The sequence below is a fragment of the Panthera onca genome, chromosome F2 (genome assembly GCF_046562875.1).
Source record: "Panthera onca isolate mPanOnc1 chromosome F2, mPanOnc1 haplotype 2, whole genome shotgun sequence".
NCBI lineage: Eukaryota > Metazoa > Chordata > Mammalia > Carnivora > Felidae > Panthera > Panthera onca.
In genome coordinates this window covers 57,884,530-57,904,537 of record NC_138356.1, presented here as the reverse complement: position 1 = coordinate 57,904,537, position 20,008 = coordinate 57,884,530, and the positions used below count along the sequence as shown (strand labels likewise).

Here is a 20,008-nt window from a genome sequence, read left to right as displayed (position 1 = left end):
AGTAGTCTGTTTGACACTAAACCTCATTATCTACATAAAACTGGTGCAGAAACTTAAAAAAAATTAATATTTATTTGTGTGTGTGTGTGTGTGTGTGTGTGTGTGTGTGTGTGTGTGTGAGAGAGAGAGAGAGAGAGAGAGAGAGAGAGAGCGAGTGATCAGGTGAGGGGCAGAGAGAGAGGGGGACAGAGGATCCCAAGCAGGTTCTGTGCTGACAGCCGACAGCCCCATGTGGAGCTTGAACTCGTGAACTGTGAGGTCATGACCTGAGCTGAAGTCTGACATTTAACCCACTGAGCCATCCAGGTGCCCCAAAACTTTTGAAGTAGCTAAGATTTTTCAACAGCAAGTGTACTTTCTAAAAATACAAGAATGATTCCAAGCAACACTAGAGAGCCGGAAGATATGAGATCATAAAGGACCGGAGGAGAAGCAGCCATGGAGATGCAGAGATAACAGAGTTGTGGCCTCTTAGAAGAAAAGGGGGGTGTGTTTCCGGGAGCCAACTGCAGTTTCTGCAAAGTCTTTTGATGTAACCCTCTTATCTTCCTTAGCAATTTTTTCTAGTAAACAATATAACTGGATAACATTTTTAAAAATAATCCGTAGTACTTCCTATGAAATATATGAATACCATAGCTCAAAAGCAAAGATAAACACCGACAGAAGGAAAAAGTACTACTGTTTTTGTTTCATTAGTTAAATGTATTTTGTCACCAATTAGGTAAGCTCAGGGTTATGGTATTCTCTTCCAAGGACTTGCAGCTCTCAGAGTCCCACATAAACCTTGGCATGAAAACAAGGCCCTGAAGTCCTAAGAACCTACTGCTAGGTTAATTGCCCTTAATTAACTTGTATATCTTATTAAATGAAAAAAAAAAAAAAAAAGACTATCTTCTGCTGAGTCTCTAGCTGCTTCCTAGAATTGTTTTCCGCTTTCCCTTGTAGTTCAAACAAAATTCCTGGGAGCTTCTTTTCCAACTTAAATGTTTCCAGTGGAAATCCCCCAAAAAGCAAAGGAGGCAGCCCATATCTAAATCCCTGTCTTTCTTTTTTGTTCTCAAACTTCCTTAAGAATAACTGATGTTTACAAAGTGCTTCGTGGTTTTTAAAACTCAAGTTAGTGAGCAAATGACAATCTGCGTCTTCCATACAGCTATAATCTCAAATGCTTTTTAGCATTTTAGCAAATAGCCTCTTTTAGAATTTATCAAGAGACAAAGCAATTTTAAATAGAATTTTAGGCAGTAGTTTCCTTTTAGTGAATCAGGAGTCAGTGAAAATAATAGCGTGGAAAATTGTATCTGATTTATATGTTGGCATTTATTGTCCTACCTCAAAGGCAGTATGTAAAATGTAGGAGGGAAAATGGTAGGCTGGGGACTATGGAGGTAGCAGGTAATATTGAAAAGCAGCTGTTACCAGGGCACTATGATTGGAGAGTCCTAAATGAAGGCCAATTCAGAGACAATCTTTCCTTACTTTTCCATTTGCCAGATGTTAGATTTGTGTCTCACAACACAAGTCTCATAGGCTTTTGTTTCATGCAGGGATGGGAATGTAAGTTTCGGGTTATGGATTCTAACACAAAATAAAATCATCCAAATTGTTTTGAGCTGCCTAGAGAGATGAGATTTTTATATGTATTTTTACTGTCAATTTCTAAACTGTTTAGATTTTTAACTATTATGAATGCCTTTGGAGAGTCATGAGTAGAATTTGTGGTGTGTATTATAAAACATTAATGTTGCCTTAATTTCTTGAATAAATTTGCTAATTTCTAGATGGTTATCACACCACTCACCTTTTGCCATACTAATATGATTTGTTAGTTGTTTATCCAGAATGCTTACAAATCATTTATTGAAGTCTATATTATCTCCCATATGTTTTTTAAATAATTAATTTCACATTAGCTAACATACAGAGTATACAGTGTAGTCTTGGCTTTGGGAGTATGTTTCCATCATTCATCTCTTACACATAACACCTAGTACTTATCTCAATAAGGGTCCTCCTCAATGATCATCACCCATTTTCCCCCTTACCCCCCACCCCTATCAACACTCAGTTTTTTCTCTGTATGTGAGAGTCTCTTATGGTTTGACTCTCTCTCTCTCTCTCTCTCTCTCTCTCTCTCTCTGTTTGTAACTTATTTTTCCTTCCCTTCCCCTATGGTCTTCTATTAAGTTTCTGAAATTCCACATATGAGTGAAAACCTAGGGTATTATCCAATAAGATTTTTGAGCTTTATTTGATCGCATAACATTTTTTTAGTGGGTGACATTGACTTTTTAAATGAACTCAACCATAGAGCAAAAGTATAATTTTGGCTTTCAGCATTTCAAAATAAGTGAAGCCATAAGAAGATATTGGCTTCTAGGTGTCACTAGGGAAGCTTCTTTTTTAGATTTATGAAATCACTCCAATTAAAGTAGAAACAGTGCCTAAGGGAACATTTGACTATTAAATTGCAATATACATATTACTATGTTAATTTTTTATCAACCTAGCATCTTTAAGTATATCATGTTAGTTATGCATGTTTTTAACATAGGGATTTCAATGGAAATAAATGACTAACATATTCCATATCACCTATCAGTGTTTGACAAACTGAACTCAAGGACTTTATTTCCAACATTTCTGTGTGTTATCCTGGATGAGAGATTTTTTTTCCCCTTGTTGGTTGGAAAGGGAAAAAAAAAAACCAAAAAACAAACCTCATACATGGATGAAATTTTAGTACTTTATACAAAATATTTTACAAACATTTAAGTTTTCTCTTAAGTATACAGATATTTCCTAAAACTTAGCTGGAAATATTTAAGGCTCAGGGCATTTTCTAACGGAAACCACAATACTTAATGTTCCAAACTGACTAATATTCAGATGAAAGTGGTTTACTAATTAAAAACAACAATAAAATCAAAGAAAATTGGATCATGGTTTTCAAATTTTCCTGGTAAAAAGTACTGAATTGTATTTAAAAGAAGGTTGTGTACCCAATAATGTGAATTTTCTATCCAAGTTTAATGTTTTAATTAAAACATTTCCATATCAATAGAAAATGTTCATCAGAAGCAATTAGTTCAATTTAAATAAATCCCTTTCAAATGTTAAAGTATTGTGCTTAGTAGGTAAAAATGGCTGACATTTTTCTTTAGTGATACCATAATAGGAATGTAAGAGGGGACTCCATTTAGTTTTTTTATTTAAGATATGTTGCATGGGCACCTGGGTGGCTCAGTTGGTTAAGCGTCTGAATTTAACTCAGGTCTCACGACTTGTGGGTTCGAGCCCCACATTGGGCTCTGTGATGACAGCTCAGAGCCTTAAGGCTGCTTCAGATTCTGTGTCTCCTCTTTTTCTGCCCCTTCCCTGCTCACGATCTCTCTCTCTCTCTCTCTCTCTCTCTCTCTCTCTCAAAAATAAATAAACATTAAAAAATATAAAAAAATATGTTGTAAAATGTGTATTACTATCTGCTTCATTACTTCAGGTATCAAGCAAGATGAGCGTTTTATTATTTAAAAAAAATTGTTTTCATATCCTATGTATCCAATCTTGGAACACTGAATTCTGTTTATTCCATTGCAGAAGTAGTTATTTTGAAACCAAAAACTATATAAGGAAAAGGATAGAGTTAAAGAAAGAAAAAAACTTTCCAATTCAGTTGTGAAATCTTGGAATATCAGTTGTCATATGTAAATATCTTTTAATACATTTTTTATTATTAATATTACTTAGAACTGAAAATTCTCTAATGACTATTTATAATGAAATTATTCATTGATTACTTCATTGTTTTCTAATATGTGATTTGAGTGATAGTGCATGACAATCAAATGGACAAAATTATTTTATAAATATTTATGAGTTGTTCCAAACTCATGTTCTGGTAACTTCTATTTATTTACTTTCTTCAAATTTTTATTTAAAATCTAGTTGGTTAACATAAGTGTAACATTGGTTTCAGGAGTAGAATTTAGTGATTCATCACTTACATACAGCACCCAGTGCTCATCATGATAAGTTCTCTCCTTAATAACCATCATCCATTTAGCTCATCCCCCACCCACCACCCTCCATCAACTCTCAGTTTGTTCTCTATAGTTAAGAGTCTCTTATGGTTTGCCTCCCTCTCTTTTTCCCCTACCTTCCCCTATGTTCATCTGTTCTGCTTCTTAAGTTCCACATACGAGTGAAATCATATAGCATTTGTCTTTTAGACTGATTTATTTTGCTTAGCATAATACACTGTAGTCCCATCCACGTTGTTATAAATGGCAAGATTTCATTATTTTTGACAGCTGAGTAGTATTCCATATATCCCCCATGTTTTCTTTATCTATTTATCAGTTGATGGACATTTGGGCTCTTTCCATAATTTGACTACTGTTGATAATGTCGCTATAAACATAAGGGCACATTTGCCCCTGCGAAACAGTATTTTTGTAACCTTTGGGTAAATACCTATGAGTGCAATTGCTGGGTCTCAGGGTAGTTCTATGTTTAACTTTCTGAGGAACTTCCAGACTATTTTCCAGAGTGGTTGCGCCAGTTTGCCTTCACACCAACATTGTAAAAGGGTTCCTCTTTCTCCATATCCTTGTCAACATGTTGTTTCCTGAGTTGTTCATTTTAGCCATTCTGATAGGTGTGACATGGTATCTCATAGTGGTTTAGATCTGTATTTCCTGGATGATGAATGATGTAGAGCATCTTTTCATGTGTCTGTTGGTCATCTGGATGTCTTCTTTGGAGAAATGTCTGTTCATGTCTTCTGCTCATTTCTTCACTGGATTGTTTTTTGGGTATGGAGTTTGAGGAGTTCTTTATAGATTTTGGGTACTAACTCTTTATCATGTTTGGCATTTGCAAATATATTCTCCCATTCCATGGGCTGCCTTTTAGTTTTGTTGATTATTTTCTTTGCCATGCAGAAGTTTTTAATCTTAATGATGTCCCAATAGTTCATGTTTGCTTTTGTTTCCCTTGCCTCTGGCAACATATCTAGTAAGAAGTTTTTCTGGCTGAAGTCAAAGAGGTTGGTGCCTGTGTTTTTCTCCTTTAGGATTTTGATAGTTTCCTATTTCACGTTTAGATTTTTCATTCATTTTGAATTAATTTTTGTGTGTTTTATAAGAAAGTGGTCCAGTTTCATTCTTCTGGTAACTTTTAGACTAAAGGGACTCACATAGGTGTCTCAGAATGCTCAGATGGAGACATTTTATTTCTGACACAAGTAGAAAAGCTAAATTTTCTTTTTAAAATATAAATTGATGTTAAGGGTTCTCTCCAATCCAATTTTAATAAGTTTGTTTAAATTGGACTCTATATTATTCTGCAGTTCTAAAATCGATTGGTGACCAAGATCAACAAAGTCTCTGGTTACATGGGGCTGATATTCTAAGAATAGGGTTTTGGAATTACTAACAGAAGAAATAGTTTCAAAAACTGGAAAACGAAATGTGAATATTAAAATAGCATCATGTGCCAGAGTAGGGAGAGCCTATTTTGGATTAGATAATATAGTGCAGTCATTTGAGGAATAAACTTTGATCAATGAAAGATGAGGCTAGCTAACCAGCGGACCATCTGGAGGAATGGCATTTTGAGATCAGCAAATGTTAAGTGTGCAGGCCCTGTGGTTGCAAAGAGTTTCCCATGCTTAAGGAAAAATATATGTCAGTGTGGTTAAAGTTTCAAGTTGCTTCATGTGAGATGGGGGAGGAGAGCAGACAGAGACCAGCGTTTCCGGGCTTTGTAAGGCATGGGTAAGGAGTCCAAATTTAATTTCAAATTTAATGAGAAGCTAAGCATAGTAGGGACATATAGTTTGGAAAAAGAACACTCTGGCTACTGAGTAAAGAACAATTTGTAGGAATGTTTAATAGAAGTAGAAGAGGTTGGGTCTTGGGGAGACCATGGGGACCTACCTAGTATAAGTAGAGAAAAAATAAAAAAAAAAATCAAGATGCATTTTAGAAGCAGAAGATTTGCCTTTGGGTCGGGCTTCTGCAAGTGAGGACAATAGAGTATACAAAGGTGACCATTAAATGTTTAAGCCACTTGGTGCGTGATGGTGTCATTTGATGTGATGATTGAAGAATAGAGGAATAACATACTTGTGGAAAGGACCTCAAAGTTCTAATTTATATAGATTGATTTTGAGACACTTACTTGAAACCCAGGTGGAGATGTTGAGTAGGTAATTTGGATACGTAGGGTAGCATTGTAAAAAGGCAGTAGTGAGGCACGGGCAGTAAGAAACTGGCTTTAGTTCCCGCTTTGGTGTATTGCTAGGGGGTATCCAACATGCTACCTCCGTTTCTCCTGTCATGGAAGATTTTCTTTCTGACAATGGTGTTTTTGATGTCTGCATGTGGATTCATACTACACTGGTGCTGTACTGACAGCTTCTGCTGCTTGGGTGTTCTTAGTGTAAGCAATGTGTGCCCCCAAACATCCTTTCCTCTGCCCTGTATTTAAGACATGGCAGATTATTCAGTGAGGTGCATCCTCCCTGATACCCCATAAGAGGCATGAACCTTAAACTTTTGTAGACATTTTCCTTCTCAATTGCCTATAAAATCTCACCTAGGACAATACTCAGTCATGTTCCCTCAGAATCTCAGGAATCTCACCAGGCCTTTTTGGTGCTCTCTTGCCCTCTCATGATAGCCTCTCCACTCAACAATCACCATTCTTTATCCCAGCTTTGCAAACAGCCTCATGTTGCCCCTCTTTGCCTGGTATTTGATAAACATCCCCTTCAAACTGCAGAAGCAATTCTCCCAGGGTCCCCAACTCTGGAAATAGCAATGCCACATGTCTTGCCTGTCCCATAGAGAGGTTATTATAAAGACAACAACTTACCTAATAAACTGTGCACCTCCAAAAAGGCTACTTGCCCTCTTTATAGGCCTTATACATAGATAATTATAAATGCCACCTATTTTATCACGTCTTGCTCTGAACTTGCATCTTCAAAGATAAATAACAGTGTGTTCTCATTTTTGATTTTGTTTTTATAGTAACTAGGATGTAGAGAAACGATTTTAACACACACTTCACATCGCAATTTTATACAAGTTTGAAATTCAAAGGAAAAATTAGGATTGCAGTTAAGACTTGGGAGTCAACACAATATGGATGATTTTTAAAGCCTGAGAACTTCATGAGGTCACTTGGGTTACTCGGAAAAGAAAGTGGCCCATGACTAAGTCTCAGGACCCTGGACTCAAATATTTTATAAGGGGAGAGGAGCTCACAAATTACATTACATATTACAGACTGATGGAGCAGATGGAAACCTAGAGATTGTGGAATGATAGGATCCCATGAACTGCTTGTCAAAAGAGACATGACAAATTGTCTGTCATGAGGGGATGCTCATAGGAGGAGGATGATATAAAGGTGAGCAAGGATTTTGGCAAGCTTAAAGTTTAGTTTATTGGTTTATTGTTGCAAGGAATTGTTAGGAGATGATAGGATTTCTGAATAAAACTTACTGTGCTTGGCATGACAGGTAAACAAATTAGTTGAAATACATACTATATTGTTATTAGTTTATGAAGGAAAATAAAGGGAAGGTGATAGATAATGCAGGGAAGAGCTAAAATTTTAAATATAGTGGTCAGGGTAGCTCTTACACTGAAAAGGTGTGGTAGGAAAAATGAGGGAGAGATATCTCAGAGAAATGCTCCGGAGTAAAGGATTATGAAGTACAAGAGTCTGGCCCACCTCTAGAGCCAAGTAGAATGCATGGAAGCCCATCAGGAATGAGTTGAAGAGGAAAAGTTAGATGGGGAAATGAAGAAGGTGTGTTCGCAGAGTTCTTTCCAGAAGTGTCACTTTGAGGGATAGTAAAGAAATGGGGCACTTGCTGGAGGAAAACACAACATGATAACTATAGGATCTCTTAATAAGAATGTAAATAATTTGATTTAAATGAAATATTTTTATAATGAGAGTAAAGACAATTGTTATATAGTGATATTTTCATGTAAGATTCCTGAAATATTTCTTTATTGTTAATCTGTTCCAAGCAGATTCAAGTAAATGTCCTTAAGACTTTTTTTTTTTTTTTTTTTTTTTTTGGTAATCATGACAGCGTAAAATATTTACATCTTCAAGGTCATAATATCGAAGCCCTATTAATAGGAGATGATGAGTTCTGAAGTAAATTTGACACATTATCAGAAACCTATCTCCAAATTCATTATGTGAAAAGTGGAGATAAGTCTAAAGTCCTTAAAAAAATCCCCGCTTTCCACAGTTTGTTATTGACATATCATCTTGTCACATTTGCTCTTTCCCTTGATGGGAAAAAGTGATGGCTTTTTCTTGAAGGTTAGGTGTTGACATTTAATGCAATTCAGCATGCATTTACTGAGCACCTGTTATGTGCTTGTGCTATAAGCACCGTGAAGAATTTCAAATGAAGACCTGACCTTTGGGAAATTATAATATAGTTTAACAGCCAAAGTGGTTGGTAGTGTCATATCACAAATGGAACATTTTTATTGGAGTTTATGTATGAGACCTTAAAATTCTTCTAATATATATTTACATTTTATGCTACATACATAATAAGCCAATAAACTAAGTGAATTCACTTTAACATGAAAAAGCAATATAGTATCTATAAAAATTTATTTTGACATAATGAAGAGACTCAAATTGTTTTTATTTTTTGACAGATACCCAAAGTATTGCTTTTGAAGATATCAGCAAGTTTGTTTACAAAATCGCCTAATTTAGAGATAGAACGGGCAATAGTTTGTTTATCCAGACTACATACTTTTCTCACTGGAAGCAGTAGGTAGAATACAATGACCCTTAGAATAGCCTTCCAGGCTGACGTAACCAACATTATCAACAGCATATGTTTTCATATAAGTCACAAAAACAGTATTCACTCAAAACAGCATCACCTTCAAAGAAATTGCAACATTTTGAGTACATTGTGGGACAATTATTAGGATATTTTTCACTTTTGGGGTGCCTAAATGGTTCAGTACGTAGAGTGTCTGACTCTTGGTTTTGGCTCAGGTCATGATACCAGGGTGGTGGGATTGAGCCCTGTGTCAGGCTCCACGCTGAGCACGGAGCCTGCTTAAGATTCATATTCTCTCTCTCTCTCTCTCTCTCTCTCTCTCTCTCTCTCTCTCTCTCTCTCCCTCTCTCTCCCTCCCTCCCTCCCTCCCTCCCTCTCCTTCTGCCCCTCTTCCCCACTCAAGTTCTCTCTCTCTCTCAAAAAAAAAAAGGCTTTTCACTTTTAATGTTCAATCTTTGCTACATTATTGAAATGAAATTGGAATATGACAATTGGGAAATAATCTCAATTCATGACTCCCCCTTTTTCCACTCCCTTTCTCCCACCAAATGTTATATCACTGCTGCTAGATGTGGAAACTTCACTCTTTTGCAGAATTCTAGATGGCCAAAAAAAAAAAAAAAAGATGAGAGTGTATAATTTTATCTCAAGTTATATAGTTTAAAAGAATAGGTAATACGGATCTCTATATAAAGTATTTTGATGTCTATGGGATGTTTGGATTTGTTTGCATTCCCATCACTGTATATCTAAAGTGACTTCACATTTATTTAAACTGAATTGCTCTTTAGACGAACACATTCTGAGAGCAGCCATTACTGGGCACAAGTCATGAATTTATAAATGTTCTTTCAAATTTGAAAAGCTTAATACACACACACACACATATTTTTATACACAAATATATTTTTAATACATTTATTTTCTTTAATTTCCAGCACTACTCTATAAAGCTTTATACAAACTTATTTTGGCTTTGACATGTGTGATTTTTACATCACTGGAAGAGTGGGCTAATACTTTAATGTCATTTTCTTATTTAAGACATGGCAGTCTTTTTGTTTCTGATACATTGGCTCTGAACTCTGCTGGCAAGCTTATAAATCAGATCACCAACCATACATAATTTATTTCCGTAGGTAACTGAATGTGCAGTGTAGAATACAAATATGTTTTGGACAATATTTCTGCACATCTTTAATAGGTTTAAAAGTTTACAGAATAACGCATGATTTATTTTCTTGTTTTATTCGTTTTTCTCTCATCAGTCACACATAATATATAATATAATATAATATAACATAATATATATTATATTACATGCAGCCATGCAAGCTAGATATATACATTGTTTCTTAGATGTGCGACTTCAAAGATATAGACCTTTGCCTTACTTCACTTCAGAAATCTTATGGTTTAAATGTCTATTTTGAATTTTTTTGGGTTTGCATTAAAATTGAGAGTAATTTCCTTAATGAAGCATTCTTGTTTTTATTTCCTCTAGAGATAACTGATTGTATCTAATGTCAAAAAACAAATTCTCTCATGAGAACATCATCTAAAAATGATGAGATATGTTATAATGTTGGACAATATCTGAAATATTCTATAATGTAAAACTGACCTTTTCTGTGTCATGTATCCTATTCTATCCTATGATATGGGTATGGGTATAACATATACTCAATATAAATACTGGAAATAGTATCCTTAATCACAATTGATGTGGATTATAAACAGGAAAGAAACATTATAAATGTTTCCCTTAAACTTTGCATTGTTTCCTAAGCTCATTTTTTAAAATGTGCTAGCATCTGGGCACCTGGGTGGCTCAGTTGGTTGAGTGCCTGACTTCGGGTCAGTCATGATCTCACAGTTCATGGGTTTGGGTCCCGCATTGGGCTCTGTGCTGACAGCTCAGAGCCCGGGACCTGCTTTGAATTCCGTGTGTGTGTATGTCTTTCTCTCTCTTTCTAACCCTCCCCTGCTTGCGCTCTGTCACTCTCTGTCTCCAAAATAAATAAAAAACATAAATTTTTTTTTAATGTACTAACATCAAATTGTGCTTTTTAAAACTTTTGTGCAATTGAAAATGTCAACATAAAAACATGACATGTAAACGAATCATAGAATATAGCTTGTCCTTTTATTTCTGAGGTCTTCATTTACTGGCCTTTTGTTTGGTGTGTGTTGTGGTTACATATTTCTGTTCTTGTTTCTTTTTTATTTTTGAGAGAGAGAGAGACACACACACACAGAGTGCGAGTGGGCGAGGGGCAGAGAGAGACAGAGACAGAGAGACAGAGACAGAGAGACAGACAGATTCCTAAGCAGGCCCCGGGCTCTAAGCTGTCAGCACAGATCCTGAGGCAGGCCTTGAACTCATGAACTGTGAGATCACGACCCGAGCCAAAGTCGGAAGCTTAACTGACTGAGGTACCCAGGCACCCCTTCATATTTCTGTTCTTAAAGAAGTAATCATTCTTGTCATTTTGTCTGTCAACATTACATACAAATCCATTCTGTAGTGGGCTCATGGTTAATATTAGCACAACTGACTTGCATATTCGAAGCCCCAAGCACTTTCTTTTAGTAACATAGAGGAAATCCACGACTCTAATTCAGTAATCAGGGGTAGGAGGGATATAGGCTGCCAAGTATTTTGCTTGTTGTCTATGATCACTTTGGAGAGTTTGGACATGGAAAAAAGTCACAATGCATATGACCTCTGTCAGGGATTTCTGAATCATTAAATGCTAATTCAACAGTTTTGATAGAGAAAATCTTCATACTTGTCGATCTTGAAGATCATTAAATCAACTGAGTTTAAATCACAAGACTGGTTCTGACAGAAAGGAAGGAGTAAAAACTGACAAAGCACAAGGAGGAAGAGTCCTGCCAAATCTTTCATGGTTCTTATTTCCCTACCTCCATCTTAATATCGTACCAGAAGGATAATGTAGATCCAGTGAATCTGCCTGACGTATGAAATCATTAGAGAGAATCGGAGAACAAATGAGAATATGTGTATTAAGACAGTATACAAAATTTAAAGGAATACATGAATGTTGACATTTACACATCTAAGTTTTTTTTTTTAATGTTTATTTATTTTTGAGAGAGAGACAGAGTGTGAGTGGCGGAGGGGCAGAGAGAGAGGGAGGCACAGAATCTGAAGAAGGCTCCAGGCTCTGAGCTGTCAGCACAGAGCTCAATGCAGGGCTCAGACTCATGAACTGTGAGATTATGACTCAAGCCGAAGTCAGGTGCTGAACCGACTGAGCCACCCAGGCTCCCCTACATATCTTTCTTTTTAATTAGACTATTCTTTCAGAACACATAATAGACTATGCTTTCAGAAAAGCATAATGTTCTAAAATACTGCTTTTTTGAGACTTTATGCAGTTTGGACAAAAACATAAATTCTTTTGGACTATAAACAAGAGTCATCTCGGAAAAGTTTTATGTATTAATTTCATGCCACTTTTCGGCCACTAGAGATTGCAGTTACATCAAACTATATTATGGTGCAGGACCCCCAGTTGCCCATTAATTCAGAGTTGCCTTAATTCCTTAGAATAACAATTTTTTCCTTTTTGGCACACTAGATAAATGTGAATATAAAACATATATAGAGAAGCGAAACTTTATAAGATGCAGACCTAGTTTCAGAGAAAGTCATAGTAGTATTCTGAAACAATATTGTACAGTTATCTGAATGTGCTCCATCAGTTTTGGTCTCTTATCATTTGGTTATCCCTGCTAAGGTACATGTGACATATACCCAGTCCTATGAAGATTACCGACAGTTGGATGTGTACCACTAGCAATAATTAGCAATAATTTGTTCCACTATTCTGTAACAGTAGACTCATGTATTTAAGTGCTTATGAATGATCAATTATCTACAAACATTACATGGTTCCTGAAATAACGAAAATTTATTTTACTTTATTTTTAAAGTTTATTTTATTTTGAGAGAGAAATTACATGCTCTGAGCAGGAGAGGGGCGGGGTGGGGGGAGAGAATCCCAAGCAGAATCCACACTTTCAGTGCACAGCCCAACATGGGGCTCAATCCCACAAACTGTGAAATCGTGACCTGAGTGGAGATCAAGAGTTGAACGCTTAACTAACTGAGCCATCCAGGTGCCCCTAAAAGTAATTTATTTTAAATTTATAGGATACTTACCCTGTTTATCAGCACCAGATGTATTCTTTTCTTTTTTTCATTGTTTCCAGTTAAGACAATCTGGTAAACATCGAACTGTGGGATTTAAATGTTCAACACTGTAGGTTTTCATTATGGTAAATTCAAAAATAGGGGAAAAAAACCCTCAATTGCTCAGGAATTATTTGGAAAGATTTAGTAAAGGATATGTCGTCCATCTATGTTGTTAATTTTGGCATCTGGAACCACTTGGTGCTTTTGCTGTGATTTCCATGAATACAACCAAATGTAAATATGGATTAGGTTATTCCAAGATATTTAGTAAAATTATATTCTCAATTCTAAAATATTTAGATTCAGGGAATACATTAGTGAATAAAATAAATAAAATCGTTGCTTCATGAAGCTTTACATTTTAGGTGAAAGGGGGATAAATAATAAACAATAAGTAAATGAGTAATATGTATATATATAGGTTATATATACTTAGGTATATATAGGTTATATATACTTAATAGGGTATATATACTTAGAAGGGGATAAACGCTAATGGGAAAACAATAGAAAAACATAATATGGGTCAGATCTGCCCGGTCAGGGTGAGATGGGTAATAATTTAAAATATAGTGGTCAGGGGTGCCTGGATGACTCAGTTGGTCAGGTGTTTGACTTCAGCTCAGGTCATGATCTTGTGGTTTGTGGGTTTGAGCTCTGAATTAGGCTCAGTGCTGACAGCTCAGAGTATGGAGCCTGCTTTGGATTCTGTGTCTCCCTCTATTTCTGACCCTTCCCCAGTTGAGCTCTCTTTTTCATTCTTGAACATAGATAAACATTTTTTTTTTAATATAGTGGTAGAGTCTGACTGACACAGTGATATCTGAGCAGAGACCAAGGATGCACCTGGGTGAGCACTGGGGATATTTGGTGGAAATAATTTCTAGAGTAATGGAGCCAATAGTCCAAATGTTCTGAGGATCCATACTTTCATTCCTGGAATTACTTCAAGAAAAGATTTGTTTGTTTATAAAACATTGAAAGTTAAATCCACTCAGTCATTTAAAAGTAGACAAAAGCAAGAGTTATTATTTGCAAATTTTCCAGGTAGTTTGGTATAAAATGAAGAAAAAGCCATTGAAAAAGTTGTCTTCCAAAGATAATCTTTTCAAGATTTTCAGTAAAAGTTAATATTTAGTTTTTTTCATTCTTCATTGTCATCAAAAGCTACTTTGTTGTTGTTGTTACTGAAAACAAACTGATGTGGTCAGTGTTTCCTGTGGGTGATACTCAATTAAGATGAAATTTAACATATGGAGGAACATGCAAATAGTTTTGTGTTTCCATATTAGTATTGGTATGTGTTCTGTGAACCATACTCAAAATTCCCAGTGTCTAGTTCAGTTCAAATGCTAGAAGAAATATTGCACAATATATAAATTATTCAATGTGTTAGATTTGTAACTGCCTTATTTAATAAATTCACTTTATGGTTTTTATTTCAATTAGAGGACTGTGATCAATGGTTTTAATTTATAAATTATAGATTAGAATAGAATTAGACTTTAGTGGCATATGCAATTGCCTTTACCTATTTAAAGACACCCATTTAGAAGGAGAGTTAAGCTTATTCCAAAGGTCCAAAGGTTATGTTAGGATAAAAAGATAATAATGTGACACATTTCTGTTGAAATGAGCACAATTATTCACAACTGTAAAACTATGGGAGGATTTGTGTCAAGTAGGATTAACTGATAATGTGAAGTACGACTTTGGAGAACTGCATTAGGATGTTGCAGCAGACATTCAAACAAGCATCAGAAAGTGGTTAGTCTAAATGTTCTAAGTGCTTTTTTTAAGACTTTATTCATCAAAGATTTAAAAAGTGCTAACACTCTAACTTTGTACTAGACTTTGTTGTCTCTGCCCCCAATCAATAATAAGACATGCAGACAAATACTTATGTGATTTTGAGATAATTGCTCATATAATAGAGTCAGTACAAAATATTGTGTGATCAAAAAGAAAGATAAGTTTCACAGAATAATGACATTTGAGCTGAATCTTTAAGGATAATAACTCACCAAGCTGCTTGGGCAAGAGCAGAATTCAGAAAGAAGAAAAAATAGCAGACAAACTAGATTTTAAACTAAAGATTTTAATAAGAAGTGAGGGGCACTATATCGTACTAAAGGGTTCTATCAAATAAGATCTGACAATTTTACAGGCAGTTGGGTGGCTCAGTCAGTTGAGTGTCTGACTTAGGCTCAGGTCATGATCTTATGGTTCATGAGTTTGAACCCTGCATTAGGCTGTCTGCTGTCAGTGCAGAGCCTGCTCTGAATCCTCTATCCCCCTTTCTCTCTGCCACACCCCTATCCCTCTCTCTCTCAAAAAAACAAAACCAAAAACAAAAACAACAATGACACACAACAACAACAACAACAACACAATTGTAAATATTTATGCCCCCAACTTGGAAAAGCTAAATATATAAATCAATTAATAACAAACTTAAACTCATTGATAATAATACAATAATAGTAAGGGACTTTAAACCCCACTTACAACAATGGACAGATCATCTAAGCAGAATGTCACAAGGAAATAGTGGCTTTGAATGACACCCTGGATCAGATGGACTTAACATATATATTCAAAACCTTTCATCCTAAATCAGCAGATTTACACATTCTTTTTGAGTGTACATGAAACATTCTCCAGTACAGATCACATACTGGATCACAAACCAGGCCTCAACTAGCACAAAAACATTTAGATCATACCATGCATACTTTCAGACCACAACGCTATAAAATTTGAAGTTAACCACAAGAAAACATTTGGAAAGCCCACAAATACATGGAATCCTACTAAAGAATGAATGGGTTAACCTGGAAATTAAAGAATAAATGAAAAGATTCATGGGAGCACATGAAAATGAAAACATGACAGACCAAAACATTTTGGATGCAGCAAAGGTGGTCATAAGAGGGAAGTATGTAGCAATACAGGTGTTCTAAAAGAAGCAAGAAAAGTCTCATACACAACCTAACCTTACAGCAAAAGGAGCTGGAAAAGAACAGCAAATAAAGCCTAAAACCAGCAGAAGAAGGGAAATAATAAAGATGAGGCCAGAAATAAATGATATAGAATTAGAAAAAGAAAGAACAGATCGGTGAAACCAGGAGTTGGTTCTTTGAAAGAATAACGAATATTGATAAACTGCTAGCCAGACTGATCAAAAATAAAAAGAGAAAAGACCCAAATAAATAAAATCACAAATGAAAGAGGTCAAAACTAACACTGCAGAAATAGAATTAGAATATTATGAGCAATTATATGCCAACAGATTGGGCAATCTGGAAAAAAATGGATAAATTCCTACAAACATATAAACTACTAAAACTAAAACAGGAAAAAAAAAAAAGAGAAAATTTGAACAGACCCATAACCAGCAAAGAAAATGAATCAGTAGTAAAAAAAAAATTCCCAACAAACAAGAGTTCAGGCCGGATGTCTTTCCAGGGGAATTCTACCAAATATTTAAAGAAGAATTAGTATCTATTCTTCTGAAACTGTTTCAAAAGATAGAAATGGAAGGAAAAATTCCAAATTCCTTCTATAAGACCAAAATTACCCTGATTCTAAAAAGACAACCATTAAAAAGGAGAATTAAAGACCAATTTCCCCAATGAACATGGATGCAAAAATTCTTAACAAGATATTAGCAAATTGAATCCAACAATATATTAAAAGAATTATTCTCCACTATCAAGTGGGATTTATTCGTGGGCTGCAGGGGATGACTCAATATCCACAAATCAATCAATGCAATACATCACATTAATATTAAAAAAGGATAACCATATCAGTCTCTTAATAGATGAGGAAGAAGCATTTGACAAAATACAACATCCTTTCCTGATAAGAACATTGAAGAAAGTAGGGATAGAGGGAACATACTTCAACATCATAAAGGCCATATTTGAAAGACTCACATCTAATATCCTCACTGGGGAAAAACTGAGACCTTTACCCCTAAGTTGAAGAATATAAGAGAAATGGGATGCTGGAGTAGCTCAGTTGGTTAAGCATCCAACTCTTGATTTCAGCTCAGGTCATGATCTCATGGTGTGTGCGTTCAACTCCTGGGTCAGGCTTCATGCTGACAATGCAGAGCCTGCTCAGGATTCTCTCTCTCCTCTCCTTCTGGCCCTCCCTCTACTCACATTCTCTCTCTCTCTCTCATACACACACACACACACACACACACACACCACACAATAGGTATTTAAAATGTTTTTAAAAAGAATACAACAGGGATGTCCACTTTCACCACTGTTGTTCAACATAGTACTGGAACTCCTAGCCTTAGCAATCAGATAACAAAAAGAAATAAAAGACATTTAAATCAGCAAGAAAAAAGTCAAACTTTAGTTCTTTGCAGATACATGATATTCGGTGTATAAAAACTGAAAGACTCCACCAAAAAATTGGTAGAACCGATGCATGAATTCAGTAAAGTCACAGGATACAAAATCAACATACAGAAATCTGTTGCATTTATATACACCAATAATGAAAGAGAAATCAAGGAATTAATTCCAGTCACAATTGCACCAAAACCTATAAGATACCTAAGAATAAACCTAACAAAAGAGGTAAAAGATCTTACTATGAAAACTATAGAACACTTATGAAATAAATTGAAGAAGACATAAATGGAAAAACATTCAACAGTCACGAATTAGAAGAAGAAATATTGTTAAAATTTTAGTAATACCCAAAGCAATCTTCACATTTAAAGAAATTCCTTTCAAAATAGTACCAGCATTCTCCACAGAGCTAGAACAAATGATTTTAAAATTTGTATGGAACCAGAAAAGACCTTGAATATCCAAAGTAATGTTGAAAAAGAAAAACGAAGTAAGATGCATCAAGAGTCTGGATTTCAAAGCTGTAATCATCAAGACAGTATGTTGGGTACAAAAACAGACACACAGATCAATGGAACAGACTATAAGACCCAGAAATGGTCCCACGACTATATAGTCAACTAATCTTCAAAAAAGTGGAAAGAATATCCAATGGAAAAAAGACAGTATTTTCAATAAATGGTGTTGGGAAAACTGGACAGCGATGTGCAGAATGAAACTGGACCATGTTCGTATACCATACACAAAATTAAATTTAAAATGGTTGACAGACCTATATGTGAGACAGGAAACCAACAAAATCCTAGAGGGGAAAACAGGCAGCTCCTCTCTGACCTCAGTTGCAACAACTTACTTGACATGTCTCCGAAGGCAAGGGAAATAAAAGCAAAAATTAACTATTATGACTTCATCAAGATGAAAATCTTCTGCACAGTGAAGGAAACAATCAGCAAAACTAAAAGGCAACCAATGGAATAGAAGATATTTGCAAATAACATATCTGATAAAGGGTTAGTATCAAAAATGTATAAAGAACTTATCAAACTCAACACCCAAAAAATAACCCAGTTAAGAAATGGAAAGAAGACATGAACAGCCATTTGTCCAAAGACATACAAATGGCTAACAGACACATGAAAAGATGCCCGGCATCACTCACCATCAGGGAAATACAAATCAAAACCACAATGAGATACATCCTCACACTGGTCAGAATGGCTAAAATTAATAACTCAGAAAATGACAGATGGTGAGGATTCAGAGAAAGGGAAACCTCTTACACTGCTGGTTGGAATACAAACTGGTGCAGCCACTCTGGACAACAGTGTAGATGTTCCTCAGAAAGTTAAACTACTACCCTATGACCCAGCAATTGTACTATTAGGTATTTATCCAAAGGATACACAAGTACTGACTCAAAGTGGCACATGCACCCTGATGTGTATAGCAGCATTTTCTACAATAGACAAATTATAGAAAGAGCCCAAGCATCCACTGAATGATGAATGGATAAAGAAGTGGTATATGTGTGTGTGCGTGTATGTGTACACATATACATACAATACATACACATGTGTGTATACACACACAATGGAATACTATTCAGCCATCAAAAAGAATGAAATCTTGCCATTTGCAACAACATGGATGGAGCTAGAGTGTATTATGCTAAGCAAAATAACTCAGAGAAAGACAAATACCATGTGACTTCACTAATATGCATAATTTAAGAAACAGAATGGATGAACAGAGGGGGGAAGAGGAGGCAAATTGTAAGTGAGACTCTTAACTATACAGAGTAAACTGAGGGTTGATGGACACAGGTGCGTGGGGGATGGGCTAAAGGGGCAGTAAGAAGGGCACTTGTGTCTGAGTGGCTCAGTTGGTTGAGAATCGGACTTCGGTTCAGGTCATGATCTCATGGCTCATGAGTTTGAGCCCCACATCCAGGTCTTTGCGGTCAGCTCAGAACCTGCTTTGGAATCCCCATGTCCTGTCTGCCCCTCCCCCACTAACACACATACTCTCTCTCTGTCTCTCTCTCAAAAATAAATCAACCTTAAAAAAAACAAATAAAAAATCATAAGAGCACTTGTGATGAGACTGGATGTTGTATGTAGTGATGAATTACTCATTTCTATTCCTGAAACCAATACTACCCTATATATTAACTAACCTGAGTTTAAATAAAACTTGGAAGGCAAAAAACAAAACAAAAGTCTGTTATCCTGGTCTTCATCTTAATTATATACGTTTTTCTCCAAATATTTAGGCCCTGAATATATGATTTTTTTATACATATACAATGTTTCTATCTCTTGAGGTACGTATTGAATGAAATAAAAGAAATTCTGATAATGAAAAAAGAAAATATAGCATAAACAAAAACACAAAAGAATCAAATGCTAGGGATGTTTGGGGAGAAGACAGAAGCAGATAAATGAGTTAAAAGAATGATGGAGTGGTGCAAATGAGTGGTTTTTGAACTTTGGTCACATAGGTGGGACACATTTGTGTTCACGCATTCACTGTTGTATTTCCAGTTCGAGAGTGCTAGTG

General features: G+C 35.6%; 1 protein-coding gene across 2 annotated transcripts in view; it reads left to right on the top strand.

The window, feature by feature from the left end:
- The window catches only part of CSMD3 (CUB and Sushi multiple domains 3), a 1,245,616-nt gene that overhangs the window by 415,699 nt on the left and 809,909 nt on the right, over window positions 1-20,008 (top strand). The gene's annotated exons all lie outside the window — the stretch shown is intronic.